The following is a 17,751-nucleotide window of genomic DNA, read 5'->3' as shown; positions in this document are numbered from 1 at the left end:
TATATGCACATATAGTGTATACGTACGTCCAGTTTAAAGTATCCTATGGCTCCGTTACGATATTTGCCAGTAGGAAAAGCGGATAAAAAGCTTAACGTCCGTCATATCTTTCAACGAACAAACAATCTGGTCACTCTTTTCCTTTTTCTTTTTCTTTTTCTTTTTATTTTTCTCTTTTTTTTTCTATCTCTCTTTCTCCTTTTCCTTCTTTCTCTCGCACATTCTCCATCAAACTTTTTCAATTTTTCCTTATTTTTGTTCAGTTTTGTTCGTATCCGAAATGTCTTTTCAAGATTAAAAAAATCAAAAAAAAAAAAAAGAAATCAAAAAAACAAGAAAGATATAAAGTAATATTCGTATATATGTTGGATAATATTAAAAGTAATATACTCGAATGAATAAATTTTCTTTTAAATCGGACGAAGAAATTTGAAACGTATTACCCTTTTTTTATCTTCCATAATTTATGAAATTAAATTTCAACCCCTATCTAACCTAGTTCTTTTATTTTTTAACTTCTAGGTGAACAGAAAATATCCCAACTAAAGTTATAATACTATTTTCTTTTACGTTAAATTTATTGCCGATTGTATAATAAATTTAAAATCTTATTTAAAAACAACTAAAGTTTACTTTGAAGCTTAACGTTAAGCATAAAAATCGATAAATGTTATAATTTTTTCATGTAATTCAATAACTTACCTTCGAAACAATTATTTTTTCTTAAAATATATAAAAAGTGATACTCAAAATTGCAATAATCTACAAACAATGTTTTCATTGATTTCTATTAGTCATTGATTGTTCTTCAAACATCGGTTATTGCAGTTTTAAAATACGAAGAAATTTTGTCTTGAAAAAAATTCTTATATTTTATTATTGTTAATACCTTCATATAATGTACCTAAAATATTAATTTATTGTTGTTTATTTAGTTGTTAAAAAAGTAATTTCATGTTCATAGTAAAAAAAAAAAAAAAAAATAAGAAAATACAAGGTATAACGCAAGTTTAAGTAAAAATGTGACAACGTAATATAATAAAGCAAAGCAACTTGGTTATATATAATACATAAATTTCTATATGTATACTATAAGTACATAGAATTTTCGAAGAGGAAAAGATATAATGATACGTAACTTGTTTCTGGGTTACAATGGAGAAGACAAAGGAACAGTTCAGAATACTTGCGCTTTTGATTCGGGACGCGATCGTTACGCGTTCTCGAAACTGTGCCAAATTGTACTACTACGCGTGTAAAAGGGGTAAGGTAGAAACCGTTCAATGAAATCTCTTCCTCAACTCCCCACCCACCCCCAATAACAACTCGAATTACATATTTTCTCGTTAATTTAATTAGTGAGATTTTCGTGTAAGAATTCGTTCAACATTTTCCCTACTTCAAAACGATCGATATTTGTTTGAAAAAAAAAAATAAATAAATAAATAAACAGATAAATATAAAAAATGAATCTTGTTAATTTGTTGATTTTATTTATTCTTACAAGTGTTTAGATCATCGATATATTTTAGATGGAAAAATAAATACATGTATATATAGAAAATGCATGAGAAAGATCGAATAAACGTTTCAAGACACGATTATTTTCTGTATTTTATTTCTTTTTATTTACTTATTATTGCACAACAAATAAAATGTGTATGTATTAATGTGTATGAAATTTAATCGACGCTAGAAAAATTAATATATATTTCAAATACTACGTGTGTATGTGTAACACATCGATTTTCACGTAAGCTTCTCGATATTGAAAATTTTCATCGAAATATTGTCGGACACTCGAATACTAGTGTAAGTAACATTAATGAAAATACTACTACTACTATCGTCACATGGATACAATTTAAAAATCTTCTAAACGTATAAATATTTGATATTACAAATAAAATAAATATATAGGGAAAAAAGCGAAAGAAATCAATATTTTTATTTAATTATTTTTTTTATTTTTCGTTTGTTAAAACTTCTCCAAATCTGGAATAAAAAAATTTGCTTTATTCATTAAAAATTGTGAAACAAATATTTGAAATATTTTGATTCGAGAAAAATATTAACAAACATCCCTTACACGGAATTCAGGTTTCGATAGTAGACCAAATCAATTTATTTGAAATATAAACCGAAAGATCGACTCGTCTCGTAAGCTTTTGCATATAGAAAAAAAAAAAAAGAAAGATAAAGAATTCCAATCGAACTTGATTAATTAAAAATCAAAATATACGTAGCTATATTTATTTGAAATGTTTCTATCCAAAAATATATCAAATATACGTAATTTTGGGTCATCGGTTGATGAAATAAATTTATTTAAAATAATAAAGTTAAAATTATAAAATTAAAATTATAAAATATATTATAATTTATTTAAATATTATTTAAATTATTATAATAATTATTATTAAAAATTATAAAAATAGAATGATAATTTGATCAAGAAGAATCTATAAAAAGTAATTCTAACACAAAGAGGGTTAATTATTCGACAATTTTGATTATTCGCAGAAAAAAAAAGAAAAATTCAAATAGGAGAACAATTCGGATGGTCGCTAGTGAAGAATTAATTTATTTCTCATTCGCGTATAGAGGTGAATATCGAAAAGAAAAAAAAAGAAACGAATTAAAACAAAAACAAAAAAAAAATAAAAAGGGGTGTAATATTCGAATCGGAAATCGTTAATTAAAAAATACTACGAGCTAGAAAGGAAGAGTCCAAACGTCTGGATCATCACCACAGAGAAAAAGTGGATAGCCCACAGGTGCCCCAAGAAAAAGAAAAAGAAAAAATAAAAGAAGAAAAAGAAGGTGTAGAAAAAAGAGGGGAAAAAACAAGTTAAGTTAAAAAATAAAAATAGAAAAAAAGAACGAAAAAAGAAAGGAATAGCCAACAGGACGAAAGGGTGAGAGAGGAGGAAATTGCTTTCTTGTGTGCGAGTCGTTTGTATGTGTGTGTGTGTGTGTGTTTTGTCGATGAAAAGGGAGGAAGAAGAAGAAGAAGAAGAAGAAGGTAGAAGAAGAAGAAGAGGAATAGGAATAGGGAAGAAGAGTAGGGGTTGTACCACTCGTCCTCGGCCTCGGTTCGAAAGCCTCCCTCTCTTTGCTCACTCAGTCAGTGTGAGGAACGAACGGTACGAGGAGGGAGAGTTTGCCGCGCTAGCTGCCTTCCTTCCTCCTCGTCAGTTCCTCGCGAACCGCGAGCCGTGTAGTACTTTTCAATTCGTTTTGTCATCAAAAAAAGATTTTACAAAAAAAGAAAACAGAAGAAGACAACGTATTAACATTTGTTTTTATCAATTAACGTATATTAACGTATGTATTTTTGTTTATATATTTTGCTATACATTGGAGTCTGTTCTATAACACGATTTCGTTTTGGTCAGTGTTGTTTTCTAAGATATTAGTTAATGAGGTTTTTTGTTAAATGAATTTTTTCTTAAAAAGTGTTATATATATAGAAAATTGTTAATTTGTAGAAATTAGATGAATTGTATTTGGGTTGTTTGGGATTGTGGTTATTGTTTAAAGAGTTGTTGAAATTTTTGTTGGAGAGTGTTACATTGGATGTTTCAATATATAGAAATTAGATGAATTGTATTTAGGTTGTTTGGAATTGTGGTTATTGTTTAAAGGGTTGTTGAAATTTCTTCAATAGAGTTGCATTGGATGTTTTAATTTATACAAATTAGGTGAATCGTGTTAGAAGAATAATATATTGTCAAAGGATTAACATTTTTGCAGCGTGTTATATTGCAATCTTAAGTTGGTAGAAATTAAGTGAATGAAGTTAATGTTTTATTAAGATTATTATCTTCAATTTTGTTAATTGTTCTTATATAGAAATTCTATTATTGAAAAGTTGTCAATTACCAAAAATTATGAAAATTAAATTATTATCATTTGTATTTTAGAAGAATTCTTTTCAATCTTATTATCTCCTATATTAAATCCCCGTTAGAAATAAATTGTATTTATGTCAATTAACATTTTCTTCAAGTATTTTTTTATAGCAAACCCCTTAAATTTATAAAGTTAAATTAATAAAATTCTTGAAATACAAGAATTGTTTGCAATTATATTAACTCTCGTACGTTTTATATTTTTCTTTTTATTTATAACATTATGAATCCCAAATTGAGATTATTCAGCAAATAACTCATTCATTCCAAATAAAAATCGTGTTATATTAGACTTAAATGTATAAAAATACATATGTATTTATACATACATAAAACAAAAGAATTGAATAATAATAATAATATTGAAAACAGGATGTTGGTTGTATCAAAATTTGCAATCGAACGTTGTCCTCGAAATTATCGACGACTATGCGAATACGTTACGATCGTTACGTGCGAGGACGACGTTCAATGAGAGAAAGAAGGATAAAAAAAGAAAGTTAAAGAGAAAAAGAAAAAGAAAAAGAAAAAAAAAATAGAAAAGAAGAAAATATATCTCGATACAATTTCGTAGGCGAAAATAAAAATATGTACGTTCGACTAGTGACCTCGTCGTGTGCGTTTTAAAGATTTGTGTTAAAACGAAGAATTCGATCCGAAGAGTTAGAAAAGAATAGAAAAAGAAAACAAAAAAAAAAAAAAAACAAAAAAAATAGGAAAAAAAAGATGGGAAAGTTAAAAACGAGAAGAAGAGGACAAGGAGAGAGGAGAGGGTGATTTTCTTAAGAGAAAAGTTCCTGTGATAGATATCGAAAAGTTTCGAACGAGACCAAGAAAAGGAGGTACGGTTCTCTTGTTATTATTTTTCGATCTATATATCGATATATATATTATCATTGTTAATTATCTCGATATATTTTTTCCCTATTTTCTTTTTTATCAATGTACTTCACTTCTTCTTTGTAGTACACATTAATTTTTTGTTTTATATTTAGAATTATTTTTATTTAGAGAAATTTGTTTCTTTTTACAAATATTAATATATAATATAATATAATGTATATATAATAATTATAATTATTACACGAAAATTAAAGGTATAATAATTGGTATAACATAAAAAAGGAATAATAAAAAATTAGAAAGAAAGAAAAACCCATGAAAAGAGGGGGAAAAACAATCGACAATAATATTTTTTTAAACCATAAATAAAAAAATGAACAAATTAAAAGTCTGTTAATCGTATTCCTTATTTAACAAAGAATTCGAGCAAGTTAGAAACAAAGAGAGAGAGAGAGAGAGAGAGAGAGAGAGATGGAAAGGGAATTCCTCGAGGGCTTCGATCGTTTTAAATAAAGACGCGTGCCAAAAGACAGAGAAATAGAGAAGAAAAAGAGAAATGGAAAGAGAGAAAGAGAAAGAGAAAGAGAAAGAGAAAGAGAGAAAAATAGAAAAAGAGTGTGTGTACCCGAGACGTGCGTGTTCGATGTTCTTTCTTCGACGCTTAGAAAGCTTAGAAAAGCGAAGCTAGAGAAAACGAGAAGAATAGGGTTTCTGAAGGTAGGAAAGGTCCATAATGCATGCATGCATGTGCATGCATGTGCACTTTTTTCGCGTACGAACAATTACGATCATATTTTTCACTCTTGAAAGCAAGAACACGATTTTTCATATATAACAATAAAAAAGACTACGAACGTGGTGCATATTTTATCTATCTATCTATCTCTATCTCTATATCTCTCTCTCTCTCTCTCTCTCTCTCTCTCTCTCACTTTTTCTATTTTTCCATATCTATCTTTTATTCTTACATTTTCTCATATTTTCTCTATCCATTGGATTATCCGGTAAATTCGTGCCGATTTTTCGGTAGGTGGCGTAAAGTTATTTTGCTTAAAAAAACCTGAAAATTTCTGGAAGGAGTAAATTTTTGAAGTTACCCTTAAAGATTGCAACAGGGTGGCCTCAGGTTTTCTTTCTAAAAATGGACAAAGGTTACGGAACAAAATGTGCATAATATCTCGATTCGAACATAAATGGAGGTAGGCCACTTTCAAAATAGGCGATTCATATAATTAAATATATACAAAAAAAAGAAAGACTAAAATTCGTTGCAGCATTTCAATTTTTTGTCAAAATCGGCACGAATTTTCCGGACAACCCAATATTTCAATGTCTATCTCTCTTTCTTTTTTTCTTTTTTTTTTTTCTGTGAGTTTTCTTCTCACCGTGGTCGATCGGCACTCGATAAAAGGCTTAAAAAGTGGCAGAAATGCATCGTTATGCATTGTGAAGCGTTAGGTCGACGAATTTAAAAGAGACTCTACTACTACTACTACTACTACTACTACTACTACTACAGCCATTGAAGAAGAAGAAGAAGATAGAATTGAGAAATGAAGGAATATGAGGGGGATGAAAACAGTCCGGAAGAAGCAAAGAAGAAAGAATGGGAGAAAGAGTGAGAGAGAAAATCAAAGAATTGGGGACAAAGAAGTTTTATCGTTGTATGTCTCGAATAAGAGGCCCTTAAAAATAACGCTTCAGCTATTGAGAATAAATATCAAAATAAATTATATAAATAGAATAATAAATATAATATAAAATATTATTCTATTATAAAATATAGTATTTTATTTTGTATTTTTTTGTTCATTTAATGACCATTTTTTTTGGTCGCAAAAAGATTTCTTTAATAAATAAATGTAATAAATACAATTTTGATTATATACTTTTCGATACCTTAATAGTTGATATATATATAAATAATAATAAAAAGAATAAATATAAAAATAAATTATATAAATATATAATTATATTAAAATAATATATTTTATTAAATTATTATTATATTATTTATATATAATTTATATATAATTTATATATATATATAATACGCGGTGTATGAATAATAGATCGATAATATAAAATGACAAGTGTGTGGAACCCGAAAGGATTAACTTCGAATATACATTTACATGTGTTAAATAAAAAATACAGAGATAGTAAAATATAGAAAATAACGAGAGAAATATTTGTAACAGGGTACAAAACTAATCGAATGAATAAACGTTAAAAAAGGATGTACACAGTTTTTTTTTTTTTTTCATTCGTTATACCCCTTTTTCTTCTTTTTTTTTTTATTTTCTTGATTCACATTTTTACGGTCGAACACGATATTACAATTTTATATGTGGAAACTCTTCTCTTTTTTTATTCTTGTTGTTTGATTTGTGTATTTTTATTTGTTGTTATTTCTTGGTTCTCGATAGTTTGCACTATTTTGTTGTTGTTTGATTTGTATATTTTTATTTGTGTTATTTCTCGATTCTCGATCGTTTGCACTAGAGACACGTCCACTTTGCATAAGGAAATCTTCAGTATAGTCCTATGTAACGTTGAATATCGAACGTATCCACGATAAAGTGTACCGAGCGTGAAGCTTCCCTCGATTCTGCCCACTCGATTCCTCCAAACGATAAATATATATATATATATATATATATATATATATATATAAACTTTCGTAGTTACACATACATATATACATACGTTTTATAAACGAGTGTTTCGCATGAACAAATTTGAAAATCCATCTGAATTAACGCTGCCTGCCTTTCGATCTATCGCGAAAATCGACCAATTTTTTCACCCCCTTCACTTTTTCTTCTTTTAATTTATATTTATTTATTTTTATGTTCTTTTTTCTTTTATTTGTAATTTTTTTCTTTTTCATCCCCTATATATAAAAAAAAAAGTTTGTACAAATGCGGGTTAAGCAAATGTCCATACACACGTTCAAATAACTTCTATCTATACTTTGTGTATATGCATTTACGCGAAAAACAAGAACGAAAGTATTTTTAATGCCGATATTGACACTTTTTAATGTATCGCATTTTAAAATCATGCAAACAGTGACACAGTGAAAAAAAAAAGAGAAGAAAATAAAAAAGTATCATGGAATATTTAACTTTGGAAAAAAAATCTACATAAATAACGTTCTCACATTCTCGCGTAATAGAAATGATTTTTACTAAAAAAAATGATACTAAAGCAAAGTTGCTCTTCGTAGGGGGATCTACGAAAGTATTAATGCGTCCCTGAAAATAACGATCGGGAAATTTGATTACACAGTTCATTGAATCGGCAATAAGATTATCTCGTTCTGATTCGTTGAAAACTTTTCTCGAGTTGGTTGAGAATGAGGTAACTTATTAGCGATAATAATAATTATTATTATTATAATTATAATAAATGATTTCGACAAATTCTTTAAAAAGGAAAAATCTGATCATTTTTTAATCAAAGATTATATTACACATATATATCATGATTTTTTTTTAAAATATATCATTTTTCGTAATCGTAAAATATCGTATTTGTTGTTTAATGCGTTAAACTCGTCGTGATTGACGTATCGAAAACGTACGATCGTGTATACCCACACACATATATGTACAAGTAATACAATATTCATATTTTCAGATATGTATTTGCCCATAGGTGTGTTTAAATACACTATCAACTAAAAGTTTGGAATAATTCTACGCAAATTCACATAAATGGGATATTAATAAGAAATCAAATATTCAACGTTGAACTTGAACAATGTTAATATTTAAGTTTTAGCCGATTTTGTTTCGATCAATCGATAACTGAAATCAACGATAGGATAAAATCTAATAATCGTTTACCGGTAAGTAATATATTAATATTTGATGTAACAATATGATAAATCGTTTCAAAATTGATCGGTTTACTCGTTTTTTTCTTCTTTTTTTTTTTTTTATATAGAAATCGGACAAGTGGTAGCAAACTTTTAGCTGATAGTGTATGTAATTTAGTATACATGTTTCTATATGTGTCCTATGTATGCGTATGTATATCCTATGTAGTTTATGTGTATATATGTAGTTCGAACGGTAGTCTCATAGGGGTTGCAGGCTTAACACGATTCATGACAGGTAATTCTGGATGACGTTGCAACGTGACACTTGATTGATCGCAGTGCAACCTCAATGACCTTACTAGCTACCTTCTCTCACTGGACCACATTTGAATACCCTTCACTTCTCAACCCTTTACCCCCTCCCCATCTCCTGTTTTTTTTTTATTCACTCACTCTATCATTCTCGTTAACCTACCATTATGTTTCATGCTAATGTCGAAAAGTTGAGTAAAAAAAAAAACAAAGTACTTTCATTAGAAAGAATACATTAGATAAAGCATGAAAAACGATTGACTATGGAACCGTTCGGGATTATGATAATAAAAAAAAAAAAAAAATAAGGATAAAAAGAAAAGAAGAAGAAGAAGAAGAAGAAGAGGAAGAGGAAGAAGCTAAGAAAATTGATGTAAAACATGACGTTGGTGTAGCTCTATGAATTTTAACGAAAAACCACTCTCTCGATCGATAATTATTACCAAGATATAATATATTGGTATTTTATTTTTCTCTTGCTCATGTTTATCCCAATAAATCTTTGAAATCTGTTTAAAATACCTTTTTTTTATTTCATTTTATTTCGGCAATTTCGAGAACATATTAAAAATAATGAATAATTTTAAAAATAAATAAAAAAAATTGAATTGAATCTAATTGCTGTCTCTCATTTGTGTTCTTTCTGTCTTTCAATTAAAATGAAATGTTGCATGTCGAAATGAACGTAGAAAAATTAGTATAACACGAAACATTATAAAATTCAATCGAATTGGAGCGTGTCAGAGAGTTTGTCAGATTCATTTGAAATATTTAAAAAGTTAGAACAGATATAGTAACATTTCTTTTTATTTTTACGTTCATATGACACTCGGAAAAGAAAGAAAAAAATAGAAGAATAAATAAAAAAGAAAAGAAAAGAGAATAAACAAATATATGTTAGAAATGACATCGAAATCAGAAATAGCACACAAATCCTGGAATTTAATCAAATCGCAATTTCATTTATAATTAAAAATATTTTTCAATGTATTTTTTCTTTTTTTATAATTAGAAAAAAAAAAATAAAGCAAAGAAATCTTATCTCAGTTTTTTTCGATTTAAATGACACCGAACATCAAAACAGGAACGTATAACGATTAAAATAGTCGTAGAGAAGAAAAATCGAATATCGAAACATGATCGATCACCGTCCACCCACGTTTATCTCCTTTTTCGTCGTCTTTTACATTCCACTTTTTTTCTGTTTTATTTTGTTTTATTTTCTTTATAAAGAAAAAGAAAAACGGAGAACCACGCGCGTGTCGAGTTTAAACGTCAACGTACGTGTGCGTGTGTGTGTATGCAAAGTAAGTTAATAAAATCGATCATAAATCCTCTTTTAGCCTTGGCTGATTAAATGAAAGAAAAATTATTAAAAGAAGAAGCAAAAAAAGAAAAAAGAAAATAAATGAAATCTTATGCAATAGTAAATCGCAATCACGGAACCTTCAAGTACAGTCGAACGATAATATTTCACGGGTTTGTTAACGCAAACCACAGGGGACTTTGGTTGCAACGGGTGTTACCTTGACATCACATCGAGATTACGTCATGGATGAGTACATGTTGTTTCTTTTTTTCTTTCTTTTTTTATCTCTCTGTCTTTTTTTGCTCCTTCATTCGGAACCAAGATCGTCATCGGCTTATACACTTTTTCACACGTCGTCGAATCGATTTGCCTGGAGGTATATCGATTATGTTCTTTTTCTCTCCTGTTTTTTTTTTTTTTTTTTACTCATTTGTTCATATCTCTATTTCAGTCTTACCTTTTTAGTTATATTTTATATGCATATATGTAAAAGTATTGCATACGTAATCGACATATAATACGTATAAGTATTACACGTATCACAAACACGAGTAGAGTATTTTTTTTTCAATTTTGATAAAAATTATCTATGAATGTATATAATATTGGTACTTTGTATTTATTTATTAAATTCTATGTAAATAATATTTATTTATTTATATATATATACCAGGATGCTCCGACCATACATTACTGTGGCCTTGTTATAAAATGTTGATTTAATATAATTCTAGACTATTTAATAAATTATAACAACACACAAAATAATACCACAATTAGAATGGATTACAAAAAATTATAGTTTAGCAAATATCAGTTTAGTAATTTCGAACTTCATTGGTAACCAACAATGTGACACTAAATTTTTCTATAGAAAGATATATCGTAAATATGAATATTTATATTTGTAATTGGAAGATTTTGGATTGATATTTAAGCAACTTAAATATAAAAACGTATTCGTGTTTAAACGAAAAGCAGATTATACAAATGATTGCAATTTATTTGAACTTAATTAACAATAGTAAATTTCGAACCTTGTGGGAATATGTTCGATAGCATTTTTTTCTATCGATTATGCTAATATACATATTCGATAATATATCGATATTAGCATATTAGCATATGTTTAAACCAATACAGAGATAAAGAGAAAGTAGATATGCGGATTAATGCGAAAAAAAGTGTTTAAGAGAAACTAGGAAAATGGAAGAAGGGTTGAACATTTATCTCGAAGAGGAAATTTATCAGTGAAGACACCTTGTAAGCATACGCCGTGCGCACGCGGCCTCTTATCTGCTTGAAATAACTCGCGAACACTCGTCGTTTGTTCATCTATCCAATAGCAGGCCGTTTCTATCTACTTCGCCATCGAATTCGTGCTTGGAGAACGCGAAACGTGATTACAATGGATAATGCAAGCACATGCTTCGGTATTATCTTCTCTTCTTTCCCCTCCAACTTTCTCTCACTCTATCTCTCTCTCTCTTTTCACCACATTAAAACTAGTTTTCACATATTTTTTAATATATTAATAAATCAAAAATTATTTTATTTATAATTTGTACAATAAAATTAGTTTCTTTAACACTAGATATACCAGACTAGTCATTTTGACTGGTCGACCATTTTGATTCAAAATTTCTAATTATATCTTTAAATAAAATTAAAGAAAGATCTTTGACTCGTCCATAATTAAAATTTCCAATAATTTCAACTATTTATCGGATAACGGTATAAATTCATCGTTAAAACAATTTTCATTAATTTCCCTCAATTCTTAAGGCAATTTTCAAATAGAAAGATCAACAAATACAAAGTGTTTTATTATTTTAATTTACCTCGTTTTGTTTAGTAACAAAAGAAAATACTTTAATTACAATTAATGTCGTTTATTTAAAATGAAAAAGTACAGGTACCTACTTTGACAAAATAATCGAGTGTCGTCGAAGCTTTGGAGGAATATGAAGTTAACGGTTGAAAATATTGAAACATTAATACCGCATCAAGAGTGGACGAGAGACAGAGAGAGAGAGAGAGAGAGTTAGTACCAGAGGGAGACAGAAAGAGAAAGAGAGAAAGAGAGAGAGAGAGAGAAGTAATTACTCGAATCGAGCGCGTTAATCGCACTTAACGAGGCAATTAACAGTCGCGATATCGACATCGATCGATTGAAAACTAAGTACCTTAATGGTGTATAATGGTTGTATATAGTAAAGTGAAGTCGGTACCCTTCGGTTTGGAAGATCCTTGTGTACTAACGTAGTATATGTGTACACACACACACACATACACACATATATATATATATTAAGTATTCAACCTTAGGTTGGAAAGCATTCACGTTAATCTCGTTACGTTATCAAACGAGAGATCGCACTATCATCTATTCATCTATCCGACTAACTATTTCCCTCTCTTCACTTTTCCTTCCTTCCTTCCTTCCTTCCTTCCTTCCTTCCTACCATCCTACCATCCTTACTTGGTTACTTGCTTGCTTGCAAATAGCTTTGATAGGATATTCGTGTATGTATGTGTGTGTTCGTGTGTTGGTTGGTCAAACGATTTTCAACTCATGTGAGTGAGTGTAATTCCGTTCCTGCATGCAATTGTTACGATCTTCAATTTCATTTAATTGCTCTCGTAGAATATAAACTCAAATTCTCTTCCTCTCTCTCTCTCTCTCTTTTTCTCTCATAGTAGAATTTAATTTTTTTTTTATTTTCAAAGAAGACTGTTCGCTTACGTCACGAACAACGCGTCACGTTCGCGAATAACCTCCAATGCGTGACCAGACTTTTTGTTGTTGTTCTTGTTCTTCTTCTTTTTCTTTTTCTTCTTTCGAGGTGGTGGGTCACAGCTTTGGCGAATTCGAGCGAACCCGAAACCTTTTTTTGTTTTTTTTTTTTTTTTTTTTTTATTTTTTTTGGGAAGAAAAATAACAATTTGATTCGATTTCTTTGCGCGTTTGTGTGTATTTCAAAGTACCGACCTTTGTCAGTACCATTTCGTAGCCCAAAAAAACAATAGGGTAAGAGAGAGAGAGAGAGAGAGAGAGAAAGATAGTTTCCTAATTCATATAAAAACTTAGGTAGAAAGTTTAGAAGCGTGCACTTTGTTAAGTGGTAAAGTTCGGTAACACGAAAATGGCATCCGTTGAAGGAAGGAATGCTTTTTCCGAACAACTCCAATGGCTCCCCGGTTTGAGATGAAGGGCTTGGCAAAAGTAAAGAGGGATGCTGATGGTGAAGGGGCGGGTGGGGGATGAGTAATTTAATCAGGAAATCAAAAGTTAGCCAATCATCGCCAATTTCGTCGGTCAATTCGAAAAAATAACCAATTGGAGAGTACAAAATTGATTTTCTCTTTTTAAGAAGAAAAAGTATGGAAAAGAATTGAGAAAAGCATTATTGAAACGCGAAACATTTGATTTAATTAAAGAGAAGGAAAGAGAGAGAGAGAGAGAAAAAGCATCAAGGCAATAATATAATTTTACTTTCTTTCATTTTTAATTATTTATTGAAAAGAAAAACAAAGTTTGGATGTTAGAAAGTGATATTACTTTCCGGTTCACCTAATATTTAATTTTTCGTTTGTTCTTTTTTCAGTTCTTCTTTTGTCTGTGTTAGTATATTATCTCAAAAGGTAGTTACGTAGGAAGGAAAAGAAATATTTTCATGGTTGCACGAGAGATATTTTTCAATAGTGTAGCATGGTAGAAAAGAAACCATGCTAGTATGCATGGCGCGAACTTTAAAAGTCTATCCGTATTCCATACAAAGCTAAGAATTACACCGAGTCGCATTCCAAAGCGATCTTCTTCACAGACAACACACACGCATTCATACATCTATCTATTTATCTATCTATCTATCTATCTATCTATCTATCTATCTATCTATTAATCTATATAGTAGTTTGCCCTCACACAATGCTCGACCAATGTTAGTAATGTGTTGAGTCTCTTGTCGAAAACCATTGAATGACGCACAATATGTCACGTACGTTTTATAGATTACTATCTGTTTCTCTATCGATATATGTATATGGAAAACGACAATTGTTTCATACGATTCATTCAAACGATTTAAATAAATATATATATATACATTATAAATCTCTTCTATCAATATAAATTAAAAGCATGGAATTTTCTATTAAATATTTGTTGATTAATTGCTTATTTTTAATTATTAAAATATATTGCAAATACATTTAATAATAGGTCGAGAAAATATTGTCTTTAACATTTTATCTCTCTGTCTGTCTCTCTCTCTCTCTCTCAGTTTCTTTCTTTTACAATTAGATAAGAAAAAAAAACACTAGAGAGAGTTGGTATGATTCTATTTAAAATACTAGACGTAGGTAGTTGGTACTAGCGAGGATTGGCCTTAATAGCAAGGCCTTTATTTGTTCAACGTCGAGGTCGTGCCCGTAAGTAACCTACAGAACATACACATAGATTATATATTTATATACATATATATATATATATATATATATATATATATATATGTGATATATTGGCACGCGAGCACCATATAACCATCGATGAAAACTTAACGCTAACGGATATCAATCTCAACCACTACCAACTCATGTTACCAACGTCCGACATTAAAAATTGATCGTATCATTTTAACATGACCGCGAATGTATTGTATAAAAGTAGATTCGTTTGACAGATTAAATGAGTGGATAATGGACTATACATACAATATGTATGTATTTCAGAAAATAATTATTTTTCAACGTGTGCAACAGTTTACTTCAAATATATTTTCACGAAAGATGAATCATAAACTTCAATTATCATCGACGTACAAGTTTGAAAAATTATCTACGATTTATATCTTCTTTATTTTTATTTTTATTCTAGGATGAACAAAAAATTCATTTAATTGTTCTGTTTTTTTTTTATTTAATAATTATTATCGAATAATTTAATCGAATCAATTGAAAAACCACGAGATAGAACTACGATCTTGATTTTTATATAGAAGAACGTTTTATTTTGATTATGAGTAAAAAACGTATCAACGATTTATGTTGTGTTATTCATCCTCCCCGAAAAAATACGAGGAAATTAATGGAATTAAAAAAAAGAAAAGAAAAAGATGAAGAAGTTAAGTCAAGTGGATGGATTCACATAAATCGACCAACTCGTAGCTCACTGGACGTTCAGAAAACGAAAACGAAAACGAAAACGAAAACGAAAAGGTGAAAGTTCGGGGAGCTACAAAACAGAGAGAAAAATAGAAAAAGAGAGAGAGAGAGAGAGAGAGAGAGAAAGAGAGAGAGAAAAAGTGTGTATAATAGGGAAAGAGTAGATCTCTCACTCTAACTGCATTTTTACGGTCAAACGGTGCAACGTTTCAGCAAATGCATTTATCTCGAAGCACAGGAGGCTGCTTTTTTCGCGAACTATAATACTTCTCCTTTTTTTAAAGTATATACGTTTTTTATTCCTTTTTTCTTCATTCCCTTCCTCCCTTTTCTCTCTCTCTCTCTCTCTCTCATAGTCTCTTAATTTATTTATTTATAAAACAGTTAGAAAAAAAAAACAAACAAAAAGTATCGAAAATATTTCAATTGGAATTTTTCCTTTGTTCGAATATATTTCGTACAAAATCGTATTCGATTTATTCGAGATTTATCGAAAGTACTCTTAAAAAACGTTCATATCGTCGAAATTGATTTCAATAATTTTCAAAATTATTCTACCGTGACGAGCTCGAAATAAAAATAAAAAAGGGAGAAAGACAGATGCGAGGGGTAGGGAGAGGAAGAATATTACAAAAAAAAAACTAATACAAAGTTAATAAATAATGAAAAACATCCCCTAGAGAATTTAATCTCGAGTCACTAATTAAGGATTATTAGTAAAATCCCTTTTTGTCTCTGCTTTTGTTATTTCTACGTCTTCCACTACGTTGTTTTATTTTTCTTTATCAAAACGAGGGAGAAAGAGAGAGAGAGAGAGGGAGAGAGAGAGAGAGAGAAAGATAGAAAGACATCTGCAGTGCGTATGCATGCCACGCGCACGTGACCCCTTTACTTCATCGTCCTTTTTAATACCATCCTACTTGGAATAGGACGCATATCAAATAGGGGGAAAAAACAGACAACCCCATTGTTTTTCGTATTATTACGATTATTATTTTTATTTCTTTTTTATTTCTTTTTTATTATATAATATAAACCATTTATAGTTAATTTATTTTAAATCAATCTATCTAAATCATCTTTTTGGATTATCTTGAACGTACACGGAGATTATAAATTTATTATTTGAACAATTTGGATACTTTTTAAATTCATGCAATTTCAAGCAGCAATTTATTTTCATAAAGTAAAATACTTTCGTTTTGTAACGTAATAAAATTCAAGAGAATTTTCCTCTTACGAGACGTGAGATTTTCTAAAATGGAACGAAGGAACGAAGTTGTTTACAAAGTTCAAGATGAAAGGTGTTTTAAGTATGTTGCATAGAAAGTGTCATTCAAATTCTTATCATTCGAAAGATACAAGTTAACAAGTGTGTACAGGTTCTTATCGTAATATCTTCTCTTTCTCTCTCTCTCTCTCTCTCTCTTTCTCTCAATGGCCTAGTTTCTTAAATTACGCAGGTCAGCCAATGAGACGCCAAATATCTTTACTAGAGGAGGTTCCCTTTGTCGTCCTTGAGTCTCGCCAGGTCAGCAAAGACCATCATCTCTCTCTATCTCTCCCCCTTTAATCCAATACACATATATAGGGTGTCACAATTAAATCATTCTATACTTAAATTAAAATTTAATGAAATAATAAAACTTATAACAATTTTAATACCATACATTATAACAATTCAACCCCAAATTTACAATGCCCAAAAACATTCACTTACTTAAAAACACGTTTCCATGTCAAATTTACCACAAATTTTGTGTATTTGTACGCCCTGATGTTTAATATTTAAAATAATAAAATTTCCCACACAAAAACCCTCAATTAATTAAAAACATTCTAACATCTCGAATCAATCCTCAAATTAAACGTTAATTATTTGTTATTTTTTATTGCCATTTTAAAGATTTATTATTTAAAGGTTATCTAGATCATTAGATACTGTAAGTTTTAAATAGATAGCGCTGTATTACAATTCAATTATTTCACGTCTTTTTCAGATTTATATATGACATAACTTAACCTTGCTTTTTATATTTTTTCCAATACTATTATTTTATGTACTCCATTCTAATAGTGATATTATTTTGTGTGTATTATATAATTAACTATTTAAATGAACATTTTATAACAAAACCGCAACAACGCTTGGGCAAGAGAGCATCGTAGTATAGAATATAATTTTATTTAGAACACCCTGTAGGTTGATGCACACGTATACACAAGTGCACATAAACGTGATCCATCTATGGAGTCTCTCGAAGGCAGGCAAGCAGACTCGCAGTCGAGTTAGTTTCACGGGAATCCATCTCACGATGCACTTGATACGAGTGTGCAAGAGAAAGAGAGAAAAAGAAAGAGAAGGACAGGCCAGAGGG

The 17,751-nt window shown here is 29.5% G+C and overlaps 2 long non-coding RNA genes across 4 annotated transcripts in view; both read left to right on the top strand.

Annotated features, from left to right (window-relative positions):
• Nucleotides 1-17,751, top strand: part of LOC107067069 (uncharacterized) — a 45,565-nt gene that overhangs the window by 1,368 nt on the left and 26,446 nt on the right. The gene's annotated exons all lie outside the window — the stretch shown is intronic.
• On the top strand, nt 918-8,591 carry LOC107067070 (uncharacterized). 3 transcript variants are annotated; one of them, XR_016176060.1, is made up of 4 exons: nt 918-3,327; nt 4,287-4,756; nt 5,177-5,956; nt 6,032-6,646. It is a non-coding gene; the product is annotated as an uncharacterized LOC107067070 (long non-coding RNA). The 3 variants fall into 3 exon arrangements; XR_016176059.1 differs by having other exon boundaries at nt 2,388-3,327; nt 5,177-6,646; XR_001475814.2 differs by lacking the exons at nt 5,177-5,956; nt 6,032-6,646 and adding an exon at nt 8,403-8,591 and having other exon boundaries at nt 2,389-3,327.

This window comes from Polistes dominula, unplaced genomic scaffold (genome assembly GCF_049000335.1).
Source record: "Polistes dominula isolate Pdom_NZ unplaced genomic scaffold, Pdom_raw_medaka contig_79, whole genome shotgun sequence".
NCBI classification, from domain to species: Eukaryota; Metazoa; Arthropoda; class Insecta; order Hymenoptera; family Vespidae; genus Polistes; species Polistes dominula.
The sequence above is the reverse complement of the archived record's forward strand: the minus strand, read 5'-3'. Positions and strand labels throughout refer to the sequence as shown.